The sequence below is a fragment of the Rhinolophus sinicus genome, chromosome 18 (assembly GCF_057876585.1).
Source record: "Rhinolophus sinicus isolate RSI-liver-muscle chromosome 18, RSI-T2T, whole genome shotgun sequence".
NCBI lineage: Eukaryota > Metazoa > Chordata > Mammalia > Chiroptera > Rhinolophidae > Rhinolophus > Rhinolophus sinicus.
The window spans coordinates 21,744,607-21,758,815 of NC_142518.1; the positions used below are offsets into that span (position 1 = coordinate 21,744,607).

Below are 14,209 nucleotides of genomic sequence, written 5' to 3' on the forward strand. Positions count from 1 at the left end.
ATCATGACAATACACCAGCTCACATGGCATTATCTGTGGGGCAGTTTTTCGCCAGTCAACAAATAACTATATTGGAACGCCCTCCCTACTCACCTGATCTGGCCCCTAATGACTTCTTTCTTTATCCAAAGATAAAGGAAATATTGAAAGGAAGACATTTTGATGACATTGAGGACATCAAGCATAATACGAAAACAGCTCTAATGGCCATTCCAGAAAAAGTTCCAAAATTGCTTTGAAGGGTTGACTAGGCACTGGCATCAGTGCATAGATTCCCAAGGGGAGTACTTCGAAGGTGACCATAGTGATATTCAGCAATGAGGTATGTAGCACTTTTTCTAGGATGAGCTGGAGAACTTAATTGTCAGACCTTGCATGTTGTATACAAGAGACTCACTTCAGATTGAAAGACACACACAGACTGAAAGTAAAGAGATGAAAAAAGATGTTTCATGGAAATGGAAACAAACAAACAAAAAGATGGGGTGGCCATACTTATACCAGACAAAATAGACTTTAAAACAAGGGCTAAAACACCAAACAAAGAAGGACCTACTAATCCAATTTTGGGTATTTATCTGAAGAAACCCACAACACTACTTTGAGGAGATGTGTGCTTCCATATGTTCATTGTAGCATTGCTTACAATGGCCAAGTTGTGGAGGCAGCCTGAGTGTCCATCAATGGATGAATACAAAAAGAGGACGTGGTACATATATATATTGAAATGTTGCTCGGCCATGGGAGGGGATGGGTTCTTGCCATCTGCAGTGACATGGATTGACCTGGAGGGAATTGTGCTGAGTGGAGTATGTCACACAGAGAAAGAGAGATGCAATGTGATTTTGCTTATATGTGGAATCTAAAGAACAAAATGAACAAACAAACAAAACAGAAACAAACTCATAGATACAGAGAACATTTTGAGGATTGTCAGATAGGAGGGGAGGTGGGGGGGAGGTGAAAAAGCGAAAGAGATTAAGAAGTACAAATTGTTTGTTACAAAGTAGTCATGGTGATGTAAAGTATAGGGAATATAGTCAATAATATGATAATAACTATGTATAGTGCTAGGTGTGTACTAGACTAGTCAGGGGAGTCACTTCTTAAATTATGTAAAGGTCTAACCACTATGATGTACACCTGAAATTAACATAAAATACTATTGAATGTCTACGCAATTTTAAAAAATTAAAAAGAGGGAAAAGGTGAAGAGAAATAAAAGGTTCAGATTTCCAGGTATAAAACAAGTCATGGGTAAGTAATGTACAGCATAGGGAATATAGTCAATAATATTGTAATAGCATGGTACAGTGTCACATGGTTGCTGGACTTATCATGGTGATCACTTCTTTAAGTATATAAATGATGAATAATGATGTACACCTGAAACTAATGTAACATTGCATGTTACCTATATTTTAATAAAAACCAAATAAATAAATAAATATTTTTAAAATACAGGTACATAGGCATTCTTGAAATTCCTATTTGCATGCTAATTTAATTTTTATTATTTTATTTTCAACTTTTTTGTATCCTTGTATTTTATATGAATTCATTAAAGAAAGCATATAGTTGGGTTTAGTTATTTTTCAGTCTGAGAATCCTTGTCTATTAAGTGGAGCATTTAGTATATCTAATTTAATGTAATTTTTGATAGATGGGATCAGTTATACCAATACTTTTTGTCCTTATAACTTTCCCACCTATTTTTCATTTTCATTTTTCTCATTTATCTTCTTTTTGGGGTGTGTATTAATATTTTTATCTTTCCTTGTTTTTCCATTAACCTACTTGTAAATTATACAGTTTGTTTCTCTTCTATTGTTTGTTACCCTAGAAATGACAATAATATACCAACTGTATCAAATTATAATATTGATCAATACTTTTACCTTCCTCCTAAAAATTTTGAGTAGTCTAAAACAATTTAATTCCACTAATACCCTTCCTAACACATTATTATTTAACTATATTTTAATTTTAATTTGTAATTGCATGAGACACTGACATAATTATCTAGACTTTATTTAGTCAGCATTATTTTAGATTTACCCTCACATTCACCACTCTTTGCAGTTTTCATTATTTTTGCATCTCAAACTTCTGTCTGAGATACATTACCTCTCTGTGTAACTTTCTTAGACTTAATCTAGGAAATCAGGATCTGTGATTGGTAAACTCTCTCATGTTTGTTTATTTGCTTTGTTGTCTTGTTTTGAAAATGTATTTATTTTAACTTCATTCTTAAAAATTATTTTCCCTGGATACATTCCTAGTTTACCAGTTATTTTCTTTTAACACCTGAAAATATCATTCCTCTGTCTTCTGTTTTTTTCTATAAAAGTTATTCTAACTGTTATGTTTTTGATGGCCTTTTTATGTATTGTTCTTCCTATTCTCCTATTGTATTTAGTGTTCTGCATTTCTACACTGATGTGTCTAATTGTGGAATCTAGTATTTACTCTCTGAAGAATTCATTAGTCTTTATAAGTCTGTGGGATGATGTTTTTATTTTGTCTGGAATTTTTTCAGTTTTTAAATCTTCAAATATTGCCCCTGCCACATTCTGTTCCTTCCCTCTCCTTGGCATTGTGGTTATATGTATGTTAAACCTTTACACACAACCTTGTACATCCTTCAACATTTTCTTCATATTTTATACCTAAATAGAAAACCTATCCTGCAAGTGTATCCTTCATCTATATAATTTCTTTTGAATTATCTACAATGTACTAATTTTCTCCTCAATCATATCTGCTGGTAAACTTGTGTCTGAATTTCTTAAAGTTGGTCATATTATTTTTATTTTCTAGAAGTTATACTTGATTATTTTTTAATCCACGAAGTGTATTTTTAAACATCTATTCTTTGTTGATATTTTTTAAATTATGAGGTTTAAAAAATATAATAAGCATAGTTTATTGCCAATTTACCCTCCCAACTTAAACACTAAATTACTGAACAAAATATATGCAACAACAGTTTTCAGACATTGTACTACAGGCAGCACAGCAATATGATATTTGAGAGAAGAAAAATAAATGCGGTAGTCCAAACTCACTGCCTGGAGAGAAATTCAATGCCACAATGAAGGTAGAGAAAACCCAAACAGAGCTTCTGTTCTCTCTTAGTTTAGGAAACAAAGTTAAAAATCCAGGGAGGTCAAGGTGGCTAGAATGTGCAGGGTGGACAAACAGAGAGGAGATATCTGCTAAAGAGAGAGCTCCAGACGTCTACAGAGGGTTCCTCCCAGTTTTCATCTGAACACCAATGAGCACATGTATGTGAGGAACTATCCAAGACCAGGGAAAGAAAATTCAGGATCTGGAATAATTTATGTGACCACCAGAAGAATGGAAAAACCTCATTATTCTCAGGGCATCAGGTAGAGTATTCAAGCTACCTTAGTACCTAAGTAATGAAGGAAAAAATAACCCCAAACTAGATATTTGTCTGGTTCTGCCTCAGAAAGCTTAAAAATAAGTCTTAAAAGAATTAAACTCTTTTGAAATAATTCAACTGTGCTCCAGAAAAAAACAAACCTCAATAATAATTATAAGAAATATAAATATTATTTATATTATATATGTATATTATACATACATATATAATACATCTATATGTATTATATATATATATACATTCAGTACCCAAGAATGTGAAATCACAATGTCTGTATCCCATAAAAAAATTATTCATCATGTTAAAAATGAGAAAAATATGATGCATAATGATGTGAAAAAAACATTCAATAGAAACAGAAGCATAAATGACACAGATGATGGAATGAGTAGGGAAAGACATTAAAATAAAAAATTATGATAAGTATTTTCCATATATTTAAGAAGGTAGAGCAAAGCATTAGCATGTTAAGGAGAGACACAGAATATATTATATTTTTAAAAACCAAAATTGAACATAAAGAGATGAAAAAAACAATTTCTGAGATGAAAAATACATTAGATGGAATTAACAGCAGATTAGGCACTCAGTGCCAAAGATAATCTTAGTGATTTTGGAGACATAACAATAGAAACTACCCAAAATTAAACACAGAGAGAAAAATTGGGAAACAAAATAGAGTACCAGTGAGCTTTGCACAACTTCAAGTGGACAAATACATGTGTAATTAGAGTTCCTAAAGGAGAAGAAAGTGGGTGGGAGAAATATTGTAAAAAGCAATGGCATAAAAAGAAAAAAAAACTAAACCTATACAATAAAAAACTAAATCTAAACAAGGAAAAACTAAATCTAAAGAATAAAATCCATAGAATACAAAACAGGTAATGGCCAAAATGTTTCCAAATTTGATTTTTAAAAACAAAATCTATAAACCACAGATCCAAGAATCTCAATAAATCCCATGGACTAGAAATATTAAAACACCAAGGCACACCACAATCAAATTGTTCAAAACCAGAAATGGAAATTAAAATATGGAAACAGTCAGAGAAAAACGTACAGATGAACAAAGATAAGAATGACAGGTGACCGCTCATAAAACACTGCAATCCAGAAGTTAGTGGAGAAATGTCCTTAAAATACTGAAGGAAAAGAAAGAATAAAAAGTCAACCAATGTGGGGTTGGCATGAGGGAAACAGGCTTCCTCTTATGCTGAATAAGAGGGTCCCAGTTCTATATAGAGAGAACGTCTACTATAGTTCCCAGCTAATGGGGATACCAAATTTTGTGGGTTTTATACCTTTTTCCCTATTGAGGCAAGGAAAGTTCAACTTAGCCTGTACTGATAAATCCCTAAAACAAAAGGAAATTCAGTGCTATGCTTGTTCTCTCTGGATTCCCATGTCCCCTTAGGTTCTTGTCTAGTAATTTTGTATTCTCTTCACAGCAGTTTGATATTTTTAGTTTGTTTTCAGTGGGAGGATGGTCTGAATAACCTAGTTTCTCCATATTTCGGGGAAAGTGATTAGTAATTTTAATGGTCATTCTCCATTTAACTATACAGTATCACGAATATTTTATTATTGAAAGGTCATAGTTTATATAACTAATCATATTGGTGATATCCAATAACATAAACAGTTGAATACATCATTAAAAGGCACAATAAGTGGAAAGCAAACAAAGTAATGTAGATGCCACTCTCCATTCCTCTGAAATGTAGAACCACAACTGTCTCTCAAGGACCTTGCCTATTGTGTGTGGGCAAGACAATCTGATATGTAGGGAGGGCACTATTATCAGTGAAAACATATAAACTTCATAAAGTTTAATTTATTCTTCATTTTAAGTTAAAAATAAACATTAATAGATTTTCTAATATTATCTACTACTCTCAGTGGATCATATGGTTGAAAGTTGAACCATATAAATTGTGGCTTTTGAAGTAAAAATGGTCAAGTATTGGTAATTTCATACGGTTTGACTTAATTCATTCCATTTCAGGGAACGCTGACAGTCAAAAGCGCATAGAATTGGGAGGTTGAACTTTGATTGACAATTTAGCTATGCCTGGAGTTTTTCAGACATTACTTTGCATCTCTGAACCTCTGGAATATTGTGAGATTTAAACAATATGACTTTCCTAAAATGATTACCAAATTCTAGCACAGCAGGAAATCAATTTAACACAATGGTTATGATGGTGGTGTCCAGGCATCAGTCAACTGTAGGATACAACTCTGATTCTATCATCCACTAGATAAGTCACCTTGGTAAAATTACATAACCTTTTTGTGCCTCAGTTTCCTAATCTATGAAACAGAGATAAAAATAATACCCACACCACAGTATTGCAAGAAAGATTAAATGCACATGTTTGTAAAATGCTTAGAAAAGTGCCTGGCACATAGTAAGCAAGTAGTCACTCACTTTTTATTATAGCAGGATATCATTTAAAATTCAAAGCTTCCCTCCCACCTCTTCAAGTGGACACAATCACGAAATGCGAACAGAGTCAAAACAAATGCAAATGAGTAACCTTGTTCATCTAGAAGCCAACAACATTATTGAAAAGAACAGACATCTGGAATTTCAATCATAAAGGAAAATAGTTTCATACTTACAAGAAGGCAAAGGACTGTAAATGTAATAATTATTTGTTAATGTAGAAAGTGACCATGCAAAAGAGGACAAACTACCTTAAAGGTGTCCACATGCATCAGGTGGAAAGTCAAGCAGCTGCTTTGCTTACTTGGAGATTTTCAATAATACACTTCGCTTTTCCAATGTAGAAATTTGGTTCACTGAATTGTTGAAATCCTGTATATTCTTTCTCCACATGGCTTCTGCTCCAAGGAAAATGTGGCATAAGGGGATCACAGCTAGAGTTACTATCAAAACCTAGGCAAGCAGAGAAATATTCATGCTCCTATAGGATGCTGCAATTATGGATTATAATAGCAATTTTAGGCCAAATGTTGAATCCTGCAAGGATCAGTTTGAAATGTTTGCCCCAACTTTGTTTTATACCACACATATTTTGCAGTTTTGCAGCCTCCCTAACAGAGGTTCCCAAATTTTCTTGGTACATGGCAACACTCGTTTTTTAGTAATTTTTTTATGGGTCCGTACGCCAAAAGAAATACTTAACAGTTCTGTTTATTAAGTGGTTAGGTCCAAACAACTTAATAAGTATTTACATCCTAACAACTTCTTAAACCTTGGAATCAGATTGGACACTACCACCCTCATTTCCTGTTTCACATTGACTTTTGCACAACACCTGCTCTTTATCACAACTACCAGAATGCCAGTTTTGCAAAGATAGGTATGACATCATCAATATGAATGTAAGTTGCACAGTATTCCACAGGGGTCTCTCAGTTTACCTTGAAAATGTAAGATATACTGTGGTACTCCTGTGAGTTTATGTGTCACCCTGGGACACCTTGGCACACAGTTTGAAAACCACAGCTCTATACCATTTCCTATGTACAGTGGTACCTCGGTTTTCAAATATAATCCATTTCAGAAGACTATTCAAGTTCTGATACGTTCGAAAACAGCCGACAGCGATGCTCAGGAGCTTGCACTCAGTGGAAGCCATGTGACATGCTCGACTTACGAGGCGTGTTCGAAAACCAAAGCATTTACTTCCGGGTTTACGGCATTTGTAAACCGAAATGTTCGTCAATGGAGATGTTCAAAAACTGAGGTACTACTGTATTTGAAGTTAATTCAAATAGGTATCCATTATGGACAGACTGCTGTTTGGACCTAAATATCACTTTCTATGTTTAGGAGTGTTTTCATTGAGAAGGAGGTTGGATGATGGTATTTGAATAAGTAAATGTAAGGAATTATTTCATAACTCATCATAAAATATTAAGACTTTATTGAATATAAAGGGTGATGAGTGAGGTAAACAGAATTATATGTTCTTCAAGAAGTTTAGTGTATTTCTCTAAATAGCTTAAACATAGATGGTCTGATTATGTCATTTTCTCAGTGAACTTTATTAACATCTCCCCTATATCTTGACTATATAGTCCTTCACAATTTAGGTTCCCTTTCTTTTTCCTGCTCATCCCCCCTCTTTCTGATACTACATCTCTCTCCCTGCCTCCCAGCTCCCCACATTCAAGTATAATCATCTCACCATTTTCCTAATAAGCTGTGTGATTCCCAAACCCATGTCTTTACCCATGGTGTTTCCTGTCTGGTGGAATGAATTTCTCCCCATTCTTAACAAATTTCCAGTCATCCTTGCAGTCCAGTTCAAAATTACTCATTTGCTCCTCTTTCTTCTTATAGTACTAAGTACATATGTCTGTGTTTCTATCAGTGTTCCATAAGTGAAGAACCACTGGGGTGGGGGCAGAAATAGAGACAGGTACAGATAGATATAGATATAGATATAGATATAGATATAGATATAGATATAGATATAGATATAGATATAGATATAGATATAGATATAGATATAGATATAGATATAGATATAGATATAGGTATCTATATAAATATAGATATACATGGGATTCCATAAAGGGAATTGATTCCATAATTATTGGGGAGAAGGTTAAACAGTTTGTGTGAGGCAGTTATCATAGTGATCAATTCGTAAGTTATATAAATGTTGAATAATTATGTTGTACACCTGAAACTTATGTAATATTCTATGTCAACTGTACTTTAATAAAAAAAGGATAAATAATGACTGTACCTAAGGATAATGCAAGTGACCTGGAAATGAACTGTTATGCCTCTCGAAAATTTACCCTAAATCCTGAAACTATGGTATAGTAATGGTAGATTGGGAAGCATTATACCATAAGAGAGGGAATAAAAGCTTTGCCATTTTTAACTGGTTAAAATCCTGAGTTAAAATCCTGGCTTTGAAATTTATTAGCTGTTAAGTCTTAAGAAGATATTTAACATTTCTGATCCTAAATCTTCTCACCTCTAAATGAGAATAAGAATGACTGCCTCATAACCTACATGCGTTACATACTTGTCACTCTTCAGATTTTAGTTCCCCCTTGTTGACTGAAGACACGGAAACAAAACCTTTAGGCAAGAAGTATACCTGCAAAGAACTTTTTAGAAGTGTCCAAGAGGTCATCAAAATGGCGACATGAGGTGAGCCTCTGTAAAGCTCCCCTGGAATTTACAACTAATCGAACAACAATAACTCCACAAAGGACTCCCTGCACAGCAGGCAGGCAAGACAAAGAGGCCCACTACTGAATTCACCTAAAGGTGGGCGGATCACGCGAGCAGGGGAGGAGGGAAGGGAGAAGTGCGGAGACGGAGCCGCGCAAGCGCAGGACGCAGACCTAGCTCAGTGCGCCGAGCTCGCTCCATCCCGGAACTACTGCAGCTGCGGGAGAGGGAACTCAGACTGCTAGGGCTCCGCTTATGGCCCACAGGAGTGAGGGGGCAGCATATAACACGGCTGAACCCAACACTCACGGTAGAGACCTCAGAGAAAAGACTGAGGGAAGAAGGCTGAAAACGGTGGTTTAAGCCCTCACTGCCGAGCAGAGAAAGGAAGCCTTAGACACTGAGACAAGACACGCCCTCCTTACCCTCCCAGAGTTCGCCCTGCCCCCACCTGCCCGGTGCTAGAAGCGGAACAATAGCAGTGTCAGATCAAAAGAACAGAATATTTGCTGTTCTGAGAATTGTGGACCCCAGACACAGATTTGCAGCCCAACTAGTTCCAGCAAAGGGGAGGGAGCTGTGGAAGCAGGACCAGCTGTGGTGGTGGTCGCTGCCATTGCTCTGGGTCACCTCTCACAACTCACCCCGCCCCTGACCCCACCTATCTGGGCGGATCCCTGCAGGAGTAAACAGAACTGCTGAAACACACAGGCTCTGAATGTGGTGCAGGAAGAGCTTTGAAACTTCAAAAGCTCTCCGCATACCCACACGTACACTGCACCCTGCAACCCAGGTGAACTATAAACAGAGGAAAAGCCCATCTCCTAGGGAATCCCCCCATTGTGTGAGAAGCTGGAATAGTGCAGAGAAAACATAGCACTGCCATGCGAGAGAGAAAAAAAGGCTGCAGTCGGAGAGAAAATAAAACATTCTACCAACAAGTACTGGAAAACAAAAGAAAGACCTCTTCCTATCAACCTGTTGCAGAAGCCACTCCTGTACATGTCTACAAAGAGAAATAATAAATCAGTAATTTCCATGAATAATTAAGGTAACAAGACAGCTCAGAAAGAAAGTGAAAAGTCTCCAGAAAAGGCACTTAAAGATATGGAAATATGTGACTTAAATGACAGAGAATTCAAGATTGCAGTTCTGAAAAAACTCAACGAGATGCAAGAAAACACAGAAAGGCTTTTTAATGAACTCAGAAACATAATCAAAGAACAACATGAGTATTTTATGAAAGAGATTGAAATTTTAAAAAAGAACCAAATAGAATTTCTGGAGATTAAGAACTCAGTAGAAGAAATTAAGACTGAAATAACCAGCTTAGGTAGTAGAGTTGACCAGATGGAGGAAAGAATCAGTGACATCGAAGATACAAACCTGGAAATTACACAGATGGAAGAAGAAAGAGACTTGAGACGTAACAGAAATTAAAGAACTCTACAAGAACTTTCTGACTCCATCAGAAAGAGCAATATAAGAATAATGGGCATACCAGAAGGAGAAGAAAGAGAGAAGGGAACAGAGAATATATTCAAACAAGTTGTTGATGAGAACTTCCCAAACTTGTGGACAGAACTGGATCCTCGAATCCAAGAAGCAAATAGAACACTTAATTACCTCAATTCCAACAGGCCTTCTCCAAGGCACATTGTATTGAAGCTGCCTAAAATCAACGACAAAGAAAGAATCCTCAAGGCAGCCAGGGAAAAGAAGACGGTAACCTAGAAAGGAAAGCCCATTAGATTCTCATTAGATTTTTCAGCAGAAACTCTACAAGCCAGCAGGGAGTGGAACCAAATATTCAAACTATTGAAAGAGAGAAATCATGAGCCAAGAATAATATATCCAGCAAAGATATCCTTTAGATATGAAGGAGGAATAAAGACCTTTCCAGACATACAGAAGCTGAGGGAATTTTCTAATACACGACCTGCACTACAAGAAATACTAAAGGAGGCTATTTGACCACCATCAACAGGGACAATTTGTGGCAACCAAAACATAAAAAGGGGGAGAGTCAAGGCCTGAACAGGAATATGGGAATGGAGAAAGTAAGCATGCTGAAGGAAATGGAATACTCTAAATATCAAACTTTCTATTACATAAACTTAAGGGTAACCACTCAAAAAAAATCCAGAACTGAAATATATACTGTAATAAAAGAAGAAGCAGAGGGAAACATCATAGAATACCACCACACAGAAATAATAGACAACAACAAAGAGGCAAAGTAACAATGGAGACACAGCCTGACCAGAAAACTAAAGATAGAATGACAGGAAATCCTCACATATCAATAATCACCCTAAATGTAAATGGACTGAACTCACCAATAAAAAGGCACAGAGTAGCAGATTGTATCAAAAAACTAAACCCAACCATATGCTGTCTCCAAGAGAAGTGTCCAGGGGAGAGAAGGACAGATTCGTCAAATTAAAAATGCAACAACAGGCTTTTAGAGAAATAAAAATAGTAATTCCATGGTTGCCAAGGCTACAGTTGGTCTGTTCATAGTAAAATAACATTTTTCTCATATGAGTGTCAAATCTGTCAAAGTTTTCACATAGCTTAATATATTAACAAAAGTTAAGGATCAAGTGTTTTACTGTTGTTAATTTTTATTATTTTATAAGAAGTCAGTAGCATATAGCAAAAGCGAAAGGTTACTTATACCCTGAGGACTACTAATGGGACATCATGGTGCATCTTGCCATTAATATCATCAAGGCAAGATGCCATTAGGATCAGAACAAGGATGTGTATTCTTAAAGCCTCTCTATGAAGGATGCAGTTCTACATAGAGTTGGGGTTCTGTCCTGCTATAGGTTATTAATGATGTGATTACAGGTGGGTATAAGCTATAGATGACAATGACTCTGGAGACTGAAAATTATGAAATGACCATGCTAGTGATGCTTTGGAGTTTAAAACAGGCCAAAACATAGCTGGAAAAGTGGACCTGGGATTGAATTAATGCCAAAGGAGGTTATGATAAATAGAAATGCAGATGGAGATAGGTTGGCAATATTTTTCTTCGGTTACGTCTGTGCCAGTGGATTCTGAAATATGATGTATATAAATGAAAATAAACTGAATAAAAATTGGTATTTAACCAGTAAGTCCACATTTATTTTTAATTTTATGATTTAATTGAAGGTAATTTTAAAGAATATTTTTGTTGTCATGTATGTCCAGAAAAATGGTGACTCAGTTATATTTAACTAAATAAGTCGTCAAATAAAATAACCCCTATAAACACAATTTGTAAACTTGAAAGTTCTATATACATGACAAAATTTTGATAGGCTTAAGTATAGTAACCTCATCCTAAAGGGATTAGGCTATACAAGGTATGTGAAGTATTTGCTTTTGAAATACCCAGAGATTCTTCCTGCTTATTACCTTGTTATCTGACCAAATAGTTAGAACTTACAATGTATTGTCTGATGTTGTTAATCATCTTTTCCTATTCATACATTTGTTCATTTGTTTGTTTATTCATCATTCAACAAAAATCTGTGAGTCCCTAGTATGTGTCAGGTTTTATATGAAGCTCTAAGTTAGTAAAATGTGGTCCCTGTATCAAGGACTACACATTCTAGGAAGAGGCAAGCACCTAAACAACTGACCGCAGTGAGGCAAATACTCTTAAAAGCTGTGGTGTATTTGTGTTTCTTAAAAAGTATATATATATATTTATATTTATATTTATATTTATATATTTATATATATGCACATATATGTGTATATATGTATATATATACTTTCTTCAAAAGTATATATATATATACACATATATACGTATATGCGTATACATATGTGTGTATATATATACTTTCTTTAAAAGTATATATACACATATATGTATATATGTATATGCATATATATATGTATATATATACTTTTTAATAAAAACAAATATGTGTATATATATACATACCTATGTATATATATGATGCCAAAAAATGTGTACACATATTAAGAAAGAAAAACTGTATTAAAATTGTAATACTCAATATATACTAATAACGAAAGATGAACACAAGTCACGTTTGACTTCTGCAATTAGAAGAGGTGCTCAAAGTGGTTGCCATCAGCATCCAGATACTTCTGATTACGGCAAACTACTACTTGAGCAACGTTGACCAAAGTGTTCACTTGTATACATTTTTTTGGCACTATATCAGTCTCTATATATATAAAACTAAGGATCAAATATTGTCCAGCTAAAATTCTGACACTCAAAGTGAGATTGAGAGTATCACCTAATGTCACAGGCTGGCCCAAATTTTGTTTTCTTGTCCTAAGCTCCAGATATCACAAATTTGACATACTTGTCAGCATCAACCATGCTTAAGCTCCTTAGGGAAAGAAAGTAGCTCCATCTTCCAGAGCAGTAAGTAAGATGTACTGGAAAGAATTAATTATTTCCTATGTCAAGAACATGGGCTTTTAGGGTCTGTCAGTGCTGCAGGAGAGGACGCAGGGTGTGCTGCCGCACTGGACATGGCCTGCCGCCCACCAAGCCCTCCAGGTACCGGGGCCTCTATGACCTGGATGCCAGCCCACCACCACCACCACCACCCCCACGAGGTCGAGCCAGGGGTACAAGGTCAGAGTCAACGGCAGGTGCAGGACTGCCAAGCATGGGAGGGCCCAGCGAAGGCCACAAGCAACCGCAGACCTGACAACTTTACCACTCAAGAAGACCCAAAGCCCAGTTCTAGATGTACAGACTGGGCAAATGCAGTTGAAGAAGATGAAATGAGAATCAGAGTTAACAAAGAAATTGTGAGATATAAAAGAAAACCCTTCATAAATAACTTCGGAAGAGTGAGAAAATCATCAATGGGATGTTCTGATTCGAAGGACTCTATGTCAGCAATGCCCGCTGAATTAGAGACAAGATAAAAATGTACTGATGAGGAGACAGAAGCAAATCAACTATGGAAAGAACAGCATCGCCTATGATCGCTATATTAAAGAAGTCCCAAGACACTTTTGACAACCTGGCATTCATCCCAAGACCCCCAACAAATTGAAGAAGTATAGTCGATGATGGTGGGACCAGCAGATCAAACTTTCGCTCTGCATTTCTGGCATCCTCCAGCTGAAGAAGGATGTGATTTTTCAAGAGATATATCCCATAGACCTCAGGGAAATGGAGACCAAATCCACAGAAAGCAGCTCCAAGTCCTAGACAAGCTTCTCAATATAATTTCAATATGTAGTCTGGCACATCCACTAAAGTTAGACACGTAGACTGCCAAGTGGAAGGTGAGTTTGACTTGGAAACCTGTGTAACCGAACCCTTGAAAGACTTCTCAGCCATGAGCTAACTGGTGCCATGTGGAGGCCACTGAGAGCTAGTTGCCTCTATCTGGCTAGGTGGAGGGCCAGCCAAGCATGCCTCTGCATTTACAACTGGGTGGCTTCTGTTAATAGTTTATCTCATGGTGAATTGTTATTTTTGCCTTATTTTCTTGAGAAACAATTTTATGTATAGTGAGTATATTTTGCATGTTTTAAATCATAAATGGAAATAAATCTAATGAAAATTGAACTTGAAGCAATCTTGCAACAAATTTAATTGCTTAATCCCTACCATCCTCCAAGTTATCATG

At 35.9% G+C, this 14,209-nt stretch overlaps 1 pseudogene; it reads left to right on the forward strand.

Moving 5' to 3' along the window:
* Positions 1-13,091: 13,091 nt before the first annotated feature.
* LOC109438355 (histone RNA hairpin-binding protein pseudogene) lies at positions 13,092-13,924 on the forward strand (annotated as a pseudogene).
* The last annotated feature ends 285 nt before the right edge of the window (positions 13,925-14,209 follow it).